The sequence below is a fragment of the Hibiscus syriacus genome, unplaced genomic scaffold (assembly GCF_006381635.1).
Source record: "Hibiscus syriacus cultivar Baekdansim isolate YM2019G1 unplaced genomic scaffold, ASM638163v2 tig00110461_pilon, whole genome shotgun sequence".
NCBI lineage: Eukaryota > Viridiplantae > Streptophyta > Magnoliopsida > Malvales > Malvaceae > Hibiscus > Hibiscus syriacus.
Genome location: NW_024062746.1, coordinates 809,159 through 831,058, shown reverse-complemented (window position 1 = coordinate 831,058; position 21,900 = coordinate 809,159). Strand labels below are relative to the sequence as shown.

Here is a 21,900-nt window from a genome sequence, read left to right as displayed (position 1 = left end):
GATGGACCACTCACCATCACATTAATTAGCTTTAGCTTATCTAAAAGATGGGGTTATTTAACTCTTAACCTCGGCCATTATCTCATCATAATAAGTGATAAGCACAAAACTTTTATTACATGATAATCTAAGATGTTAAATCTCAATATTGGAACTTTCAAAGTGAACGTTTGACTGTTATACTTGAATAAGTAGGGAATTTGCTAATTGGTAGCTCATAGAGGTAGAGAGTAATGACCTGATTGACCAAGTCATGTTGTTGTTTGATGCCAACGAGTCAATGATTCATTGGCCGGCAGCCGGCCACGTTATTGTCCCAAGAGCACTACTGCAGTGCACCACATGGCTGGCAGCTATGTATTGCTAGTGTCGAAACAAGGACCCCGATCGACATAGGCAAGGTAAGGTTTTTGAGCAACTGAAGTAAAGAGGTCAACTGGTCAAGCAAAGACGAACATTATTAAGTTATAAGGACATAATATATATGGAATCATAGTAAAAAAGTCTTACAGATTTGTCACAGGCCCCCACAGATATCCTACTTTGCACTGCAACAAACCCAACATTCTCCATTGCTCAGCTGAGATCAAACCGACATTGAAGAAAACCTGAAACGAGCATATTAAACCAGTTGTAATTAAACAACTCTCATAAGAAAACAAGGGTAAGAGAGCTTAAATTTAAGGGCAAGGAGTATTTAATGTACTTGGGTCGGCTTTGATGATCATAGCAGTGCCTCCAAAATTGCAAGTCCCTCCATTTCTCTTTGTCTCCTGCCATTAATTGTTGAAAGCATAAGAAGCATGAGCAACAATGGTGTCCGGGTAGAAACAGTTCCCATTTGGCTCAAGCTCTTTACAATCAGCGCTGCCTTCACCACAAGCGTAGTCCATTGCTTCCTGTGGAGTCTCGGAAGGAACACTAGGCTTAGCCACACGCCAAAGCTTTTGCACCCCCTCCATCTGTGGTGCCGGTGAGTGTCGTCATAGGCTGGGTTACAAAGAGGCAAATGAAAGCCTGTAGGTGAGCTGGCAGGCACAAGCGGCGGAGGCATTGAAAATGGAGGCGGTGAAACGGTGGCGTTTTGTGGAGGATGAGGCTTTTTGGGTACTTTGACAGGCGTAGAAAAGCAAATAGATGGGAAGGCTGAGATCTTTCTGCTTAAGGGGTTGTTCACTTGTTGACTCGGGACAACCACATTGACCTTTGTAAGCTCAAAAGATCCAAACTTTTTCATGAAATCCAAGTGGGAGGATAGTAAAGTCAAGCTTTCATGCAAAGAGGAAGATAGATTTGGAGGTGCAACAATGGAGTAAGTGGAGTTTGTGTTTTGGAAGAACAACAGAGGTTTAACGACATTCTTAGCCAAACCATCACATAAAAGAGCAGAGCTTTGCATCAAACAACTGGAAGAAAAAACGGCTGAAACCTTGATATCTTTATCTAGACCCCACTTTGTTCGAGAGTGATAAATGTTGTAAGAGATGTTAATAAAATACCCAAACTTTCTTCATCATCATTTTGACAGAGAATAGTTTCACCCACAAGAATGGTAGCGATTTTGGTTTCTAGAAAGTGAGGTAGAACACGGAGCCTGAGCCAACTCTCAGCCTTCGAAACTGTAACCCCTCGTACCGATGCGGATAGCCCGATCCGATCTGGAGTGTCACATTAGGGTTACTGGAGCGACCACCGTAAAAATAGATAAAAATTTAAAACTTTTTATCAAAACGTAAACTTATAAAATCATTTATCAGTATTCGGAAGTAAAATAGATTTTCAGACTTGTATATAAAACAAAATACAATCTACATTCCCCCTAATCACATGTACCATACTCTGCAAACAACGCCAAAAGAGCTCCCTTACTGAATTCGATAGATGCACTGGTACAAGTCTTTAACCTGCAATGGTGAGTAATAGAGTGAGCTTCGGAAAGCTCAGTAATACAAAACTACCAGATGATGCTACATGACATGTAGATAAATGGGAAGCCATAATTTCCTCATTGAATCAAACATATACCAATTTTGGAATAATATAGGGTTCCATTAGTAGTTCATCAAGTAGAAGCCATGAATCTCAGTTCATAAGAAACCTTTCATACATCCACGTTTTCATAAGGTCGAATAGGATGTCTAGTGTGTTCCATCAGTACGATAAAATCATAATAGGTACACTAATCAAATGATAGTTCAGTAAATCTCATAAAATCATAATGAAGTTTATCTTTTGAAACTCGTAGTTTAAACCATTCTCTTGTACACCAGCCGCAGTTCCCAGAACTGTGTCCATAGGGCTTACCTTAAGCATACAGCGAAAAGGAAGCCAACCTAAGGATAGACTTTGGGGCCTGTATCCTTAAGTCCGTAAGTCTATAGGGCTTACCCTAAGCACACAGCAAAGGAAGCTAACCTAATGGAGCATCTTGGGGCCTGTGAGCCTACCCAAGAGTCATATTAGGTCCGTAAGGTTTATCAGCTCGATCAGAGCTATACTCTGTAATTCAATCCATCCAAAATCAGTATTTCAAAAATACAATTTATGCAGTAAGCATAAATTCCATAAATCCGTAATCATCGTTATCATATATCAGTGAAAACCAATAATCATATATCAGTCATAGTCTATAAATCATCACCAGTAAGTGGTATATCAATAAGCAGTAAACCATAGATTTCAGTGTACTATATTTCAAAACAGATAAAACAATTAAATAGTACTTAGGGAACACAATAGAGAATCCAAGTGTTTTCAGAGGCCATTGTAGTTATCAGTATGGATAACACGAAACTTATGAAATTTGATCTGATTCTAGGAACGAGGTCATATTAAAGAGAATCGATTAATAACCAATCTAATCAGACATTTAAGGTTGATATTTCGAATCCCTCTATGATTCATATATCTCAGGAAAGTGCTCAAGTATAACCAGAGTAATTTGAGCTGATAAAGTAAGAACGAAGATTCAGGGCACTTACCATCCATGTCAATCGATCGGACTATCAACAACTCCTAAAACTGATGTATTTCAACTGGTCAATTCATTGCCCTTCCAGGGTATTCACACTTTAATACCAACAATTCTTGTTTATAAATCATCTTCAAAATCATCGCTGAATACATCTAAAGGAAGCAATAGAGAAACCAAATAATCTTTATTTCTATCTATATGGAAACAATATCACGAATTGTCAACGTATTTATTCTTGGTTCATAACCCATAGTAATCATACATCATGCAATATCATTGGAATTCTCAGACTCATTCAATCACTTACTAAATTCTCAGTCATTAAAGTTACTTGGTTAATTTAGTAGTCAAATCAATATCCCAGTTACTTCAGAGTATTTCCGAGTAATTTAGATGCTTATGCGTTTCGGATACATGTTGTACTTCCACTTAGTTCTCTTTGGTCATTTACTAAAATCATTATTTTGTGTTCGTGGTTGATTTATCTCACGAATATCCACTTCTTAATATCGAATGCGCTCTAACGTTGAGCTGAGCCGAGTACTTCCATAATTATCATCAATCCCAATTTGAGAAGATGAACAAACATTCCAGTGGTATTTATGCCATTCATGTACTGACATAGCATTAACGTTGGTCGACCGACTTAAACTATGTTCCATAACTTAAAAAAAAAACAATGCAACATCCATGTTTATTTGGATTCCTTAATGAATCCAATTCATTTACTTATCCTTGGTCATAAGGGTATTTTGGACATTTTTATTCTCAATGTTCTTCCATTCATTTCAAAGCTTGAGGATATTCATTCATTCCTGGCTTTGTGATATTCTTTAATCATTTCCATTACATGGGTATTTTGGTCATCTTACAGATTCAGTGTATTCCAATTATTTCCTTCCATCTGATCTTATCATTTAATTCAAACGTATCATCTTTTCCAGTCCTTTCGAACAATTCTGACAAAATAGCACCCTTGATAATTTATTTTTCAAGTATTTACTCATAACTCGAAGATTTCCATGTTAAAAGTCTTTTCAAACATTACTAACGAATTATTAGGAATTTCCATACAAAAGTAGAATCTCAACCATTAAATCAATAATTTATTGGTTTAATTATAAATTCTTAGGTTACATGTTCGTTCAGAGTCAACTTTGACTATTTTTACCTCTCAAGGGTATTTTCGTAATTTTGTAACCAGATAATTTCGGTTTTATCTCTTAACGAAAATAATATAATTTGGAAATCCTATAATTAATTATTTTCCCGAACCTTCTCTGATCTTGAAATAATTCCTTAACAGACTTCTAGTATCTTGCACAAACCCTCTTGGGGTTAAAAACCGGTTATCCAAAATTTCCAAGTAAAACTAACATTTCTTATGCACATCAGTAATTATATCGGATCAATATGTCTTTTCAGAGTTATTAACCAACTTCCAGGGACAATTCTTGTCATCCTACAATATAAGGGTATTTTCTTAATTTTATCATACCAGAGTATTCTCATAATTTTCCATCCAAGTACCTTTAACATTTAACCTTTGATGATATAAATATAAGTTACAAATCCAGAGCTGATTTCTTTATCACCAATCACAAACTTGTAATTTAATTCTAACAATTCTTCAATCTCTTATATTAGTCATTCGATCCGTATTCAGTTACAAAATTTCTACCACATTCATATCGAGTGTATAAATTAATCAACTCCACAAAAAATGATCAACATTATCTTATTCATGCATTTACCAATATCAACATGTTCCATAAAGCATAAATAGGTAGTAAAATATTATCTCGATTTTCGTGCCATACTGATCGATCATAAAAATTCCATTCGAATGCCCTCGATCTTTAATTCAACTTCCAATAATTCCTCAAATATATAACAATAGAAATTTCATAAAAAATGAGGCTTAATTCTGAACAAAGGATCGAATCGGATGATTAATCAGTGAAAACCAACTTATCGGGTTCGAATTTGGCGAAACGAACTTCGGAATCGGAATCAGGACATCCACAAAACCCAAACAATAACTCTTGAATTCAAGCTCGCAAGCTCAATTTCTAGCTTCCAATCTTTTTCTCAAGAACCCGAACTTTCGAATATACGAACTCAAATCTAAATTAAATTTCCTCGCCATAAAAATAACTAGTTAAAAATCCTTCTATAATAGAGGGACATAATTGACAAAATTAAGAACTCAAAGGGCCAATTTAATACTTAACTACCAAGGTAAGTGACCAAAATAATCTTATTCAAACCATTAAACAACATTCATAACTTCATAAAAACTAGAAGACGTGGTTGATTTCTTACCAAACTTTGATGACTCATGTTGTGATTTACCCTTCATCATATATTAACTTTTTTTCTTCTAAAACCCAGGTGTTGGACCATTTCTTATTTTCTTTTCTTCTTCCATGCAACTTTCTTCCCCCATTAAACCTTCTCCCTGAGTACTGTAAATGAAGCAAGAAAACTTCACCGGCCGGAAATCAAACGCCGATGACCATCGCGTCGGTCGCCGACTCTAGTCACCGTTCAAAATCTAATTTATATTGTTCTATGCGCGTTGATCTCCTCGTCACAATTATGGCATCAAATTAACAAGATTCCTCTCCAATAATCGTAGATCTACAAGTTATCATTCGACTTCCATGAATTAAAAGCATATATATCGTCGTAGGTCACCTTCCGTTGAGATCATCCAAACAACTTCCAAAACGTTAAAAATAGGAACACCCATCCCTCTCTAACGTTCATATTTTATTTTACTGCTCTTGGGTTGTTGGATTTGCCTTGGTGATGGTCGGTTTACTTATAAGCTCCTTTTCGGAGAGCAGCTCCCTGTTTGGTTATGCGATGAAAGGTTGCACCAAAGCTAATGGTGACGCCGCAACTGTCCGTACCTCTTTTCATTTATTCCATCACCCAATCGCTGCTCACCTTGATAGCAGGCCGAGCTGCCTCCGAGAGCTCCATCTGGACGAAGGAGTCGTGACTTGAAATGGCCGTCACCGGAGCTATCGTTAGTGTCTCGCCACCGAGACAACCACCGGATTCTTGTACTCCACCATTTTCTTCACTCATTTTAGCGTTAAATTTTGTAATGATTTTAAAGTGGGTTCAACAAAACGCTCATCATTCATCATTGCTAACATGAGTTTGTGAGCAGTTGAGCATATCAAACTCTTTGGAATAGACCTATAGTAGGACAAATAAAATTGTCTTACTATATCAAATGCACCCACCACCATTATTGTACTGAAATCATAAAATAAAGAAACTCACCCCACTTATGCTCTCAGTTTCCATATTATAAAATTTATAATAATAAACAAATTCACATCAATCAATAATATATAGAATTCACGTGAATTCTAGAGTTTCTAAACCCCAAAGAAAGGTAAAATTATACTTAGAGTCCTTAATCTTCTCAAAATTTCTTGATAATCAAAATTTTAATTAGACCACTTCTATAAATATCATATGAAATTTTAACCCATAGATTGGGGTGTTACAGAAACATTGCTAGAGACCTCCCTGAGGACATTGCCATTCACTGGAACTGCTATAGGAAGATCACCGTGAGATAATTCATGAACAAGAACCTCTGGAGTTGTGTCATAAAGCTTAAGGTACTCAATAGATTCTTGACCTGCGCCTGCAAAAAGAGGAACACAAAATGTTTTCAGAACACAAAATGCCCTTCATATTCATATTTGGCCGCATAACCGAATCTAGCCTCGACTAAATATGACCATACACGAGTAGGTGTATTTAACTTAAGGTTATGAATGAATGAATGAATCTTATACAAATTAAAATATAAACTAATACTAAAAATTAAATAAATAAAACATTCACAATAATTAAAATTACAAAAGAATTTAAAATTGTTACGTATCGGCAAAATGTCTCGAGATATGATTCTCATTTAAACGTAGTAAATCGCCTTCCATTTTATAAATGCAAAAGGTAATAAAAAAATTATACTAAAATTGAATAAAATACTAAATTATTGATTAATTATAATATAATAAAAAATGTTTTACCTTCTTAATAGAATGATTGATGCTTGGAAGAATGAGAGAATTTGAGATTTGAGTGTAGTTTGGAGGTTGTGTTTGGGTGTGGTATTTATAGAAAAAGGGAAGAGGGGAGTGGGGGAGACGAGCTCCCATAAATATAAGAGGCAGACGGTTGCGGTAATGAAGGAAAGACACATATCATGATCCGCGCCTTCCGTACATGTCAGAAACCCCGTAAAGGCGTAGAATCGCTATCAACGCCTTTCCTTATGTGGCGCCAGCTCAGACCGAACCCCTCAAAGGCGCGGATCGTCCTTACGTGACACCAACTCAGGCAGAACCCCTCGAAGACGATCCGCACTTTATTACCACCGTATCAGTAAGGATGGAAATATTAAAAAACTTCATGGAGTATGGTCCCTTTACTGATCACGGATAATTTAGTCTAATATAAGATTAAGGAAATGCGCTATTGGAAATATTAAATTTTTTAATATTTCCGATAGAGCGCTACTTTAAATTATATTTTTCTACTAAAAATGTTAATTTCGCAACCTAAAATGAATATTTCCGATATTAACATTTCTGATAAAAAAATAACATTTTAGGTAACGTCCGATATTAATATTTCTAATATAAAAAACAATATTTTAAGTATTACTCTATCGAAAATATTAAAAAATATTAATATTTCTTATAACATATTTTTTTAATTTTATATTAAACTGCCTTGTACATTATCATTGATCAGTGTCACAAGTATCACGATGCTATTCATATGTAATTCTGTTGAAAACATTTTGATGTTTTGATATAACAAATTAAGTTAAATGAATTTTAAGATTTTACAAAAGATTTTCTAAGTATATTCGATGTAATTATTCGAATATCAAAATATTACTCCAAGTGTTTCAAATTTCATTTTAATCATTACTAAAGTGTAAAATTGTGTTTTATACTTAAACTATTTTAAAACAATTTTACAAAGTATTTCGAGCCTTAATCGAGCCAAAAATATTTTCTTTTTAAAGGGTTTCCAGAAAAATCAGATTGTCCAGGGGTACAGATTCCCCCCAGGGGGAACAGATTCCCCCTAGGGGGTACCGATTCTCCCCCCAGGGGGTACCGATTCCCCCTGTCTAACGATCAAAAACAGATTGCACTTAGGGAACCGATTCCCCATGAGGGGGTACCGATTCCCCCACGCTCCAAGCTATTTTATTAATTGTTTCTCATCCCCAAACGGCTCCAAAACATCCCCAACGACTATATACGACTTCAAACACATTCCAAGCTATAAATACAAGCTAAGGACACTTGAAGAAGCAAGAGAACAACCATCCAAGCAATCAAACACAAGAGAAGAGTTTTTCATTCTTATTTTATCTCTCTCTTGTAAATATTTGTTATTGTGAGCTTAATTCTTGTAAACACCTACCTTAGAGAGGTTTTATTGTTTACATCTTTTATCTTTTTGTAAAGGGGAAAGGTTATAGCTTAGCTCATGTAAAAGCTAGTGAAAAGTTCTAGTTTAGCCCGGAAAAACTAGGGAGTTGTAAGGTTATCTCTTTGTCCTCAAAAGAAAGAACAAATTAGTGAATTTGTTGGAAAATCCTTGGTGAGAAGCTAAGGTAGTGGACGTAGACTTTGGTTTAGAAAGTCGAAACACTCTAAATCGCTGTGCAATTTTTTATCTTTCAATCTCTTTACTCCCTAAGCTCAAAAATCGTTCCGACCCCTCTTTACAAACCGTTCCGATTGTCAAATCGAGCTTCCGAAAATCCCAACAATTGGCATCAGAGCCTAACTCGTTACGAAGGTTTAACCACCCTGAGACGATCCTAGAAGAAGCTCTACCAATTCCAGACACAACTGAGAAGATGGCTTCCACCTCCGGCTCGTTCCACATGGAAGACTCCCTACCAACGGACAAGCCTCCATACTTCAATGGAGACAACTATTGTCATTGGAAGAAAATAATGAAGGTATTCATCCAATCCAATGATCTTGATGCATGGGAGATAATCGAGAACGGCTACTCTTCTCCAAAGAAGAAGGAGAAGAAACGGAGTGACAAAGAATGAAAGAAAGCTCAATGCCAAGGCCATGCACATGATGTTGTGTGCATTTTGTCCTGAAATCTATGAAGGAGTTTCTTCATGTTCAAGTGCCAATGAGCTTTGGAATAAGCTCGATGAAATCCATGGAAACAAGAAAGAAGAACCAACAAATGTGGTGTCTCTAATGGCTCTTGAAGAGCCCGAGGTATCTTCTAACTCAAATGAATTTAATTCATTTACTTTTGATGAGTTACAAGATGCTTATAATAGGTTGTATTTGGGATTTGAGACCATGAATTCCAAATATACGAAATTAATTTCAAAACTCAAAATTGAAAATAAATCGATTTTGAAAGCTAGAGTTGATTTTGAAAAATGATTTAGAACTTTCAAAAATCAAAATAAATGATTTAGAAAAGAAAAATTTTGAGTTAGAAGTTAAGCTTGAAAGCTTAACCAAAGAAAAAGAATTAATTTCTAAAAACAATCTATTATGTTTAAAAATGGCAAAATGCTCACATTGCCATTATCATGGTCATTTGGAACATACTTGTCCTTTGAAGAAAGAAAAGCGTTTTAAAATTAGGCAAGTATGAGTTCCGAAAGGAACAAGGGGCATTGAAACTAACGTCCAAGGATCCAAAGTAATTTGGATACCAAAATCTACTTAAATGTCTCTTGTAGGTGTGTGGAAGCAATTGTGATGAAAATGATGATATTCAATATGCTCTAGCCACACATGAAAAGGAATGAGTAACATCTAAGCTTAATGTTTTTAATTTTAGTTATTTGGTTGCTAATTTGATTTTAAGCATGCATGAGTTTTGTTTTTAAATAATTATACATTATTGTTTTAATCTCATGTATGTTAAAAAGGTTTTATGATGAACATTTTAAAGTTTTAATGATTTTTTTAATTTTTAGTTCATCATAAGGAATTTTGGTCAAAATTGGTTTTAATGCAAATGATATCTCTCTAACAATTGATATCAACTTTTCAAATGTTTTGATTTTATAAATTTTAAAATTTTTGACCTAAAATTAAATGTTTATGCATGTGGTTTAAATGAAAATGATATCTCTCTAACAATTGATATCAAAATTTTCAAATGCATAACATTTTTGGAAAACTTTATACATATGCACTTAATTTCAATAACTGATATTGCATAAAGTATTTTAGACTTGGATGTATTGAATTTCTTGTGCTATTAACATGTTTGTTATTCTTTGTTGAAATTCAATTTTGTTTAAGTGTCAAAAACCTAAAAGCATAATTTTATTTGGAATGCATTTATTGAGGGGGAGCTTTGATTTTTCAAATGATTTTTAAAATGTCAAATTTACTACTTACTCTCCAAAGTTATTTTGAACTTTAAAGATTAGAGTCTTTTTTATTTAACAAAAAGGGGGAGAAGTGTTAAGGTGTTAAAGGGGAGAAGTGTTAAAGTAAGGGAGAGTAATTTCAAACTTGATTTCAAAATCTTAAAATTACTCAAATGTTTTGTTATATCAAAAAGGGGGAGATTGTTGAAAACATTTTGATGTTTCGATATAACAAATTAAGTTAAATGAATTTTAAGATTTTACAAAAGATTTTCTAAGTATATTCGATGTAATTATTCGAATATCAAAATATTACTCCAAGTGTTTCAAAGTTCATTTTAATCCTTACTAAAGTGTAAAATTGTGTTTTTATACTTAAATTATTTTAAAATAATTTTACAAAGTATTTCGAGCCTTAATCGAGCCAAAAATATTTTCTTTTTAAGGTTTCAAGAAAAATCAGATTGTCCAGGGGGTACCGATTCCCCCTGTCTAACGGTCAAAAACAGATTGCACTTAGGGAACCAATTCCCCATGAGGGGGTAGTGATTCCCCCCACACTCCAAGCTATTTTATTAATTGTTTCTCATCCCCAAACGGCTCCAAAACATCCCTAACGACTATATACGACTTCAAACAGATTCCAAGCTATTAATACAAGCTAAGGACACTTGAAGAAGCAAGAGAACAACCATCCAAGCAATCAAACACAAGAGAATAGTTTTTCATTCTTATTTCATCTTTCTCTTGTAAATATTTTGTTCTTGTGAGCTTAATTCTTGTAAACACCTACCTTAGAGAGGTTTTATTGTTTACATCTTTTATCCTTTTGTAAATGGGAAAGGTTCTAGCTTAGCCCGTGTAAAAGCTAGGGAAAGGTTCTAGTTTATCCCGGAAAAACTAGGGAGTTGTAAGGTTATCTATTTGTCCTCAAAAGAAAGAACAAATTAGTGAATTTGTTGAAAAATCCTTGGTGAGGAGCTAAGGTAGTGAACATAGACTTTGGTTTAGAAAGTCGAACCACTCTAAATCGCTGTGCAATTTTCTATCTTTCAATCTCCTTACTCCCTAAACTCAAAAATCATTCCGACCCCTCTTTACAAACCGTTCTGATTGTCGAATCGAGCTTCCGAAAATCCCAATAAATTCATTTTAATCAGTGAAAAGCTATGTAGGGGCTCGGGGCATTGCCCCTAATCTTTTTTTTATCACAAACAAATATTGGGATAAATCCTTATTTGGACCTTCAAATTTTGGTTTATTTTGATTTTATCCTTTTGATTTTTCATTGTTAATTATACTTTATCTCATTGAACTAGAATCTTAGCTTCCTCCCTTCTTTTAATAAAATTAGTTTTTTTTAAAAAACTTTATTTTACAATAAAAAAATTATTAAAAAAACTTTTTAATGAAGATAACCATGAATCATCAAGTGGTCTTAGTAGTAAAAAAATTATTTGAACAGTTATGTCTGTAGGACGTACGTTATGAATTGATTAAAAAAGTATTAAATAATTACTACACTATAGTCATTTAGACTATTAAAAAAATTGAAGATAACCATATGAAAAACATAACTCTTGAGGGAATTAAAGCCCGAGCCAACATATTACCCTCTGCAAATTACTAAATCAATCATAAGACTCTCTGCATATAATAAAGCCACCCTCGCTGATGTACTAAAAGGCACGACCAAAAAACTTGCACTGCTGAAGAGAAAGAGAGCATATCGCTCAAGAGACGAAATGAAATACTATTTTAAATTTTATGATTAAATTAAATAAATAATATTAATTTTATCATTGAAAATTCAATTTAGACTATTGATAATAACCCAACCTTTTGAAATACTATTATGAACCAAACCCAATTTATTATAATCAAATAAAAATTGCCCAAGTTGATGTACAATTAATGTTAGTTGATGCCAAAATAAAACAAAGTTAATTGCAAGAAAGGAATAAATCCCTCTTCCATAATCTTACCATTTACAAAAGTTTGGTAGCGAAGAAAATCAATTCATCATTATTATTTCTTAAATATATTTTAAATTAAATAAATAAGTTCTAATTTAATTAATATTTTTAATTAAATATAAAGTATAATTATCCCAATTTAAAATTTAATTACTGTAAATTACATAAGATCCAAATATAGGAATTTACTTTTAAATTTTAAAATATTTGTCAGGTTTTAATACCTCACCTTAGGGCTTAGACTTAACTTAAAGTAGTAAAGTAGGCGGTGGGCACAGGGATGGATTTTAAATGGCTCAACAAAAGCGGGTATAAAAAGAAAAGTTTTATGAGATATGTGCCACTGCATTTTCAGACGAAAGATGAAACATAATAATTTAGAGTTAATTACTCAGGAGATCCCCAAATTATGATATTTATTTTCAATTAGTCATGGACATGAACTATGTCAGTTAATTTCATAATTTTTCATGGTCATCATCGTCCTTGCACTTTGAAATAAACCCTTTGAACCCAGCTTCAAAGCTAAAGTTTTATTCCGACTTCTCATATCTGTTTCATACATGATACCAACACTGAAGAAGTGGAAAGTTCCACAACAATAATATGGTATTTGTATTTAAGCAGTTAGATATTTAACAATATTTTTACAACTAAAATATTTGCTACATATTTCAAGAAATAACACAACATGTCAACTAATTAAAATCAGACTTCTATAAATATCATTGAAAAATAAGGATTTAACCAATTAAAGAACTTCAAGAGCTTAATTAAAGAAGCTATAATAGTTTAAAGGCTTTAACCAATTGTTTATTATAACCTATATCTATGTAAAATATTGGTTGAAATACGTTTAGTATCTAAACTATTATTTTTGTTTTATTTTAATCATATAATTGTTTTTTTAAATTACATTTAATTACTTTTTGGTTTCATTTTGATCATAAATCGTTAAATAATTAACAAAACTATTGATGTGATATTACCTTATGGTTACATGTTAGCATCATTTTTAATATTTTAATGATGAATAACAAAAATGAAACCAAAGCTTAATGTTAGATATAGTTTTAAAATAAAAAATAGTTAAGTGACCAAAACCAAATTAAAGTGGTAGTTAGGATACTAAATGTGTAATTTACCCAATAAGTTATTATGAAGAAACTGAGAACTTAGTTGTGGAATCTTCTCAGACTTGCAATCCATGACTCCAGTAAAGGAAGCATTTATGGAGGGAATTTACGTAAAAAAAAGGATTTGTAAATTTTTGTTAGAAAAAAAAAATATAAAAAGAATGCGGCTATGGCTGATCTCAGGTACAGAGGAGGCATCCAGATCTTGCAGCAAATAGAAGCTTCCTCCGACTAAAACAAACTCTTATTCCTTCTCTCTTTTTACTATTCTTTGTCTTTTCTTTGTCGTGTTGTGTTCTGCAAACTCGATCTCCTCCCCCCCATTGATGAGAGAAGAAAGATCTTGGACCCAGAAATTTTCACCATGAGTTCACCTCATCATTTCATCTTCTTTCTCTTCTTACTATCATTCTCTTCATCACCATCACAAGTTTCTTCTTCTTCTGTAATTCAGGATTTTATCATTTATAGAAGAATTCTACATCAACCATTGTTTCCAGCTGGTACAGCCCCACCTCCAGGTAATGACAATTCCATACCTCCGCCATCTCCTCCGTCGCCCGAGGCTCCTGTTTTCCCTGACTCAAGTCAGCCATTCTTCCCTGAAGTTCCTTCCGGCCAACAATCCCCAGATCAGAATCAACAAATTACACCACCGGCGCCACCAGTCAATGGCTCAATCCCAATCCCAATCCCAACCGCAACACAACCCACCAAACCAGCTAAAACTGTTGTAATTGCAATCCCTGTTGGAATTGTCACTCTGGGAATGTTATCCGGACTTACTTTCTTTTTGTACCGTCATAGGGCTAAACACCCTGGAGAAACTCAGAAGCTTGTCGGAGGCAACTCGGAGAGGTTCCAGGAAGATTCCAGGGTGCCACCTTCGAGTTTTCTTTACATTGGAACTGTGGAGCCGAGCAGGAGATCGGTGAGCAAAGCGAATGGTTCACCTTATCATAAATTGAATCTGGGGAAGAGATCGGATCGGAATAGGCCGAGTCCAGAATTGCAGCCATTGCCTCCATCGGCAAAGACTACTACGCTCGAGAATGCTTCGCCGACGGCAATGTCTTCTTCATCGTCGTCTTCGTATGAAGAGAGTCAGGGGACTGGTTTTTATAATTATACCCCACAGGGCTCCATGATTAGCAACGAAGAAAGCAATTATACTCCGGTTGCGCGTTCGGTTAATGGCAATTTGGTGACACCGGCGAGGAATGAAATGAACGGGAATGCTAATACCGGTCCTCGTTCCAAAAGGACATCTCCTAAAACAAGGGTTTAGCTTCTTCACCGGAAATGAAGCATGTTATTTTACCTTAAATAAAGCAGCAACAGCAACCGAGGCGGCGGCAGACTCCTCCTCCAGCGCTACCTTCGCTGCCTCTTCAACAATCAGAAGGGCTACGAACAGAGTTATATGAGACCCCGGGAATTACGTGTGCGAAAAAGGCAAAACTTTCCACCCCACCACCTCCTCTAAATATGACTCTGCTTCGATCAATTACCAATCATTCGTCCCCACAAAGAACAAAAGCTCCACCTCCTCCTCCTCCGCCGCCGTCACCTCCACCACCCCCTCCGCCCCCAGCAGCAGCTATAGTACCTTCAATACCATGGGCAGTGAGGCCTTTTGGAAACCAATGCGTCTCCAGAACCTTTCCAAATGTTGAAAAAGCAAGAATCCTCGACCCCAAGTCCCAAAACAAGTGTAGGGAATGAGACTAGAAAATCCGTGGAAGAAGCTAATCATAAAGGTGCCAGTTCTTCAGAGAAGACAGATGGAGATGACATGGACAGTGCAAAGCCCAAGCTAAAGCCTCTGCACCGGGACAAAGTACGAGCAACATCAGAGAGAGCTTCAGTGTGGGCCCAGTTAAAATCAAGCTCCTTTCAGTGAGTGATAAAAACTTGTATAGGATATTAAGCTTTCAAAACACGACCTCTAAATCTCTTGCTTTGTTTGCAGATTGAATGAGGATATGATGGAGACCCTTTTTGGCTGCAATTCCAAAAATTCAGTGCCCAATTAGCCTATTAGAAGATCAGTTCTGCCTCCTGTTGAACAGGAAAACAGAGTGTTGAATCCAAAGAAGTCACAGAATATTGCCATATTGTTGAGAGCACTGAGTGTAACTCGAGATGAGGTGTCAGAAGCTCTATTGGATGGTAAGTCATCAGTATCATCAATCTTTTTTCCATTTTCTATCAAATAATCAGTTTCTAAAAAATTTGATATGCATTAGGATTTAAGAGCATAAAATTTGTTGGTTTTCACTTATCCCAAAAAAAAACATTATCAATCTGCAGTTTGTTGCTTTGATATAATATTAGAGTAAATTACAGTAAACCAAGTTTTAGCTACCTGAAAGAATTTATTTTTAGGTTCTTCCTCTCGGAAAATATATTTCTAGTTCGACGAATTTCGAGATCCGGGTTGCACCTCCAACACTTTTGTCAATGAAAGATGATGAATAAAACAGATGTGAAACTTGAAGAACTTAAGAAATTATTATCATTGCACTCAAAACTCAAGAGAGAGTAGGGCTCTTACATGATTATGTTAGTTTCATCATGACATATAATATACACACAGACTTTTAAGGGAAGGAAAATAATATAATTAAAAGTTATAGGATAACCAAGATCTTGAAACACACATGCTCTACAATATTTTTTCACATATATTATAATAAACTCATCTTATACAGTTGTGCTCTTCAGCTCATCTTATTAGTGTCTATCTTTTATTATTATTTCCTAATGTGATAAATTGACTTTCAGCTTTCAAGTCCTTTAAAATGAAATAATCAGTGCATTCACTGCGATGCCAATTCTGGCTTCAATTTGCAAATGATTTTAAATTTAAATCTTGAATCTCAGTTTGGTACATAACATGCTATTTTGTTTGCATTAACAGGTAACCCGGAAAGCTTAGGTGCTGAGCTTTTGGAGACTTTGGTAAAGATGGCTCCGACGAAGGAGGAAGAAATAAAACTTGTACAGTGGAGACATCTCGAAACTAGGTTCTGCAGAAAGATTTCTCAAGACCATGCTCGATATCACCTTTGCGTTCAAAAGAATTGAAGCCATGTTCTACAGAGCAAACTTTGATGCAGAAGTGAAATACTTGAGGAAGTCTTTTCAAACCCTGGCGTATTTAAAATTCATGAGGCTTAATGCTTGCTGTGACTTTAAATTCATAAGGCTCCTATAAGCTCATTTCTCTCTATGTGGTTTTCAGGAAGCAAGTGAAGAATTGAAGAATAGCCGGTTGTTCCTCAAACTCCTAGAGGCTGTTTTGACGACAGGAAACCGGATCAATAACGGTACCAATCGCGGTGATGCTAGAGCTTTTAAACTTGACACCCTTTTGAAACTTGTTGATATAAAGGGCACGGATGGGAAAACAACACTACCGCACCTTGTTGTTCAGGAGATCATTAGATCCGAAGGTGCTGGCACTAACTCTACGAATGGGAATACCGAAAACAAAATGATGTCCAACATTAAGGAGGAGGATTTCAGGAAGCAATGGTTACAAGTTGTAGCTGGCTTGAGCCGAGACCTTGACAATGTCAAGAAGGCAGCAGGAATGGATTCAGATGTCCTAAGCAGTTACGTGTCAAAGCTTGAAACGGGGCTTGAGAAGGTCAGGTTGGTTTTACGATATGAGAAGCCGGATATGCAGGGGAATTTCTTCAACTCGATGAGGATGTTTCTAAAAGAGGCTGAAGAGGAGATATCTAAGATCAAGGCCGATGAAAGAAAAGCTTTACTGCAAGTGAAAGAAGTTACCGAATATTTTCATGGGAATGCAGCGAAGGAAGAAGCTCATCCTTTCAGAATCTTCATGATTGTGAGAGATTTCCTGTCGATATTGGATCATGTCTGCAAGGAAGTGAGGCAAATGCAGGGTAGAACAGTGGTGGGTTCTGCCAGATCCTTTCGAATATCCGCAGCTGCTTCACTACCAGTTCTCAGCAGGTACAATGTGAGACCAGATGGAAGTTCAGACGACGAAGCTTGTCTCCATGAAGTTGTGTGAATACAGTCCTAAGAAAGATGAAATTTGCTCGTAGTCCCAAGGTTAGACCCTTTTTCCAGCTGAACCAACGGCAAAGATGTCCCATATACACATTACGAAGCATCCAAAAGTTTATATCATAAAGAAGTAATGAAAAGCATAGCATGCCAACTCGATCTTCAGTTCACATGGACACAACTGTTGGCTGATGAGTTATGGCATTTTCATGTTGTAATAATAAGGATAGATTGCAGGGGGAAAAATGAAGGGTACCATCATCTACATCAGACAATAAAATGGACGACCGAGTGAAACAAGCCGGGTCATGGTAACAGGCTATATTTTTCTTTGTTTACTTCAACACACATGCAATGGTCGATACTCAAAATTTTTAAGTAAAACGAAGAATGTTGATATATATATATATATATATATATATATATATATGCAATGGTCTGCATTTCTTTGATAAATTACTAATAATATATGTTTCGATTTTTTAACATTGCTTTTGGTTTGGACTTGGGAGCTATCTATGATTCTGTACATCATTATGGAAGAATTTTGTATTGTCATGGGTTGTCATGTCAGTCTAGAATTTCCGGTTTGAGTCCGGGCGACGCCAATATTACAAAACTTCATTTTGTGCCTGTATTTATCACCGCAACACAGTTGCGATAACCAAGTAAACAGGCCTTTTGGACCTATTTGTTGTAAAAAGTTCATTTTTCACCCAAAAAAAAGTTCATTAAATGATTATTTAATTTTAAAGAAAATTATTAATTTATCAGTTAATATTTAATACAATTGTATTTTGACCTCCTCAAATGATGAATCATAAGTGAACTATAGGTTTAGTTCAAAATCATTTAAGTTGGTTTTTTAATATGAAATTCATTAGGCCTTAAGGTCTAATCTCGAACATTGTAGTTTTCTTTTTCTCAAAACTTCTATTACCTATTTACAAATCAACCTGCATACAAATAAAACTAATAATTTTATGACAAAAAATATGAATAATTAGATTTTTTAGCTAACCAATCTTGTTCTAATAGGTCGTTCCCCCCCCCCCCCCCCCAAAAAAAAAAAACTCTACTTGATGGCACGTTTCTTTGTTCGTTAGTGGTAGCCTATTAAAAGTCTCAGTGGGAGGGTAGATCTGGTTAGGGTTGTGAAGAGACTGCAAATGAAAAACGTTGAGGATGGTGCAAATGAAAATCAAGGGATGAGGACTGTACCACATCAACCTTATCGAGTTGAGCCAACTAATGCATTTCAAAACGAAAAGACGACACTTTCAAATGCAAAAGGAAAGTCAACAGTGGCTCAGGATATTACTTCCAATGGCCCTCCTGGATTATTTGGTCCGAGTGTGGAAAAACTACACTGTCACTCATATAAGCTAAGAGATATAAACTCGTCTGTAGTTTTTTTTTTTAATTGAAACTAAACGACAATGTTCGAGAATAAAGAAGATATGCATATTATGTGGTTTTCAGCAGGGTTCGGAAGATGGTGCATGAGAGAGAAGTGGATGATTATGTTTGGCACGGTGTTGTCTCACTTGGCTCTTTTTGTAATAGGCACGTTGATGTAATTTTTTTTGAATGATTCTTGCTGAAGATGCCCAGTTTTAATGGTACACCAGATGAGCAACAGAGAAGGGAATTATTGCGCTAACTGAAGATACACCATCTCAATCAAAGTTTACTCTCTTGGGAAAAAAGAAGGGGTCATGTCTAGAATGTACGGTAAATGGAAGACTTTCGTAAAGTATTAGATGACTGCTCCCAATCTGATCTTAGTTATCGTGGTCCTTGATACACATGGGAGAAAGGTCAGAGTTTGGCCACAAATATTCAAGAAATACTAGATTGGCAAAGTCTGAATTTAAGTATTTTAACATTCGATAAAAATTATATTTGAAAGTTTAAATAAAAGGTAATTGTGATGGAGTTAGATATTTGAAGAAATATTCATTTCAATACATATCTTAGATCGTTTGATGAGTAAAAATAGATGTATGAGATTAACTTCTTATTTTTTTACATATGAATATTTTCTCATATTCTAATATTAATTTCAACATCTATTTTCACTTATCAAATAGTAAAATAATTCATCATAAATTTCATTTCTTCTTCGTCCCTATTTCTCTTTAAGAAGGACAAAATCATCCTCATTAAATCCCGATTGATTTTTTTTGTTACTCGTTTACCAATTGACATGTATGTAGGTTTTTTAAAAAAAAATTATTTTTATTCTCTAATTCTATATTGTTTCATTGCTCATGGAATCGTTCAAAGAACTGCATATGTGCTGGCCTGTTGACTTCAATTTAAAGCTTTTAAATGTTCATCAATCTACATAGTTGCTCTCTTTCAACATCTGTAACCTATGAATGTGCCTACAAATTAACATCCTATGGACCTATGTTTCTTCCGTTAAAAATTCATATATCAAAGTTGTTATCGTTGAAACCTGTTCTATTAACAAGAAATGACCGAGAATCATATGAAAATAGTTGATACTATAAAGAATCTCGAAATAACTCATATTCTGACCTATATTTCTTTTAAAAGTAGTAGTCGCAATGGCAATAGGAGTCACAGGGAAAATAGAGGAAGAAGCATCCAATTTTACATTAAAAAAGGCTTTGGCACGTCGAGGAAGAGCTCTTTGCGGGTAAGGACGGCTAGTAAGAAAGCTTTTGAATCAATAAAGGAAGAATGCGTCCTCATTGAATCATCTTTTGGGAATAAAAGGGAATATGCCAATGAACTTCAAACATGAGAAAAAGTTGGGGGAAGGCAAGATACTATGATTAATTGGAGAAAAAAATTAATTTTTTTTCTAAACATATTATATATCTGTAGATTGGTAGAGAGTAGAGGCAATGAGTAATAAAAATAATAAGAAGAACAATAAAATTAATTGAGGATGATTTTTGTTGTCTGGAAGAAAAATGAGAAACAATGGAAAAGATGAGGTTTACCGTGAGTGGAGGAAATTTATAGGTTGTAAAATTTAATTAAAATTTAATTTTCTATTTATTTATATCTAATTATTATAAATTAGACAAAATCAATAAATTTTATATGATATAAAAGAATCTGATTTTTTTTAATTAATTTAAAAATAATTATAAAATAGGGTAAACTACATGGGAGACCACTAAGCTATGGTCAAAAATCAATGTGACCACCGAACTATTTAATTGATTCAACAAACCACCGGCCGTTAATTTTTAACAGAGGTGATGACGTGTCCGTTAAGCTTAATTGGCATAATTATATATTTTGGTCTTTAATATTTACATATTATATCAATTTAGTCACTATTTTAATTCAATTAAATAAATTTAATTATCTCATTAGAATGTGTCTCGTGTCAATATATGATTGGAAGGTTTTATTTATGAATTTTAAATTATTTAATTAAATAATTTTCTATCTAATCAGGTGGCCCCAATGGAAGTGAAAATTAAAGGGATAAAGTTAGACTCCAAGGGATTCAAACTAGGGTCACCCGGGGAGGAAAAAAGCAAACTCCCAAACCATTGGGCCAAAGGTTCCCAATGGTTTAAAGTTAAAACAAATTATATTTGTCTTTTAAAGGTTTGTTAAAGATAAAAAAGTATACAAATTATTTGTTTAAACAAATTATTATTTAAATTAATTGTAAACTATTTTTTAATTAAAAATATTCAATTTTTATATAAATTAGAAAATTTTTTAAAAAAAGTCATTAATTCGAAAATTGACTGAATTAACCAAAATTTGTTCGGTTTGGTTAATAATTTTCAAATAAATTTTGGTTCGATTAACCGAACCGAATTAACCGAATTTTTTCTTCGATTAATTCGATTAATAATTTTAAAAAAATCGATTAGTTCGGGTAATAATTTTCAAATTAATTCAGTTCGGTTAATAATTTTCAAATTAACTGAATTTTTGCTTCAATTAATTCGATTAATAATTTAAAAAAATCAGTTAATTCGGTTCGATTAATAGTTTTAAATTAATTCAGTTTGGTTAATAATTTTCAAATAAATTTTAGTTCGATTAACCGAACCAAATTAACCGAATTTTTGTTTCGATTAATTTGGTTAATAATTTTCAAAAAAAAATATGTTAATTCGATTCGGTTAATAATTTTCAAATTAATTCGGTTAATAATTTTCAAATAAATTTTGGTTCGATTAACCAAACCGAATTAACCAATTTTTTTTCTTTAACCGTTAATCGAACTAAAATTTATTTGAAAATTATTAGTCGTGAATAATTTATTTAATTTTTTAATAATTTATTTAAACAAATAATTTGTTTAATTTTTTATCCTTAACAAACATTTAAAAG

At 34.1% G+C, this 21,900-nt stretch overlaps 2 pseudogenes; one reads left to right on the top strand and one right to left on the bottom strand.

Moving 5' to 3' along the window:
- Window positions 1-520: 520 nt before the first annotated feature.
- Window positions 521-13,585, bottom strand: LOC120126663 (annotated as a pseudogene).
- Window positions 13,586-13,711: 126 nt separating this feature from the next.
- LOC120126669 lies at window positions 13,712-17,836 on the top strand (annotated as a pseudogene).
- Window positions 17,837-21,900: the final 4,064 nt, after the last annotated feature.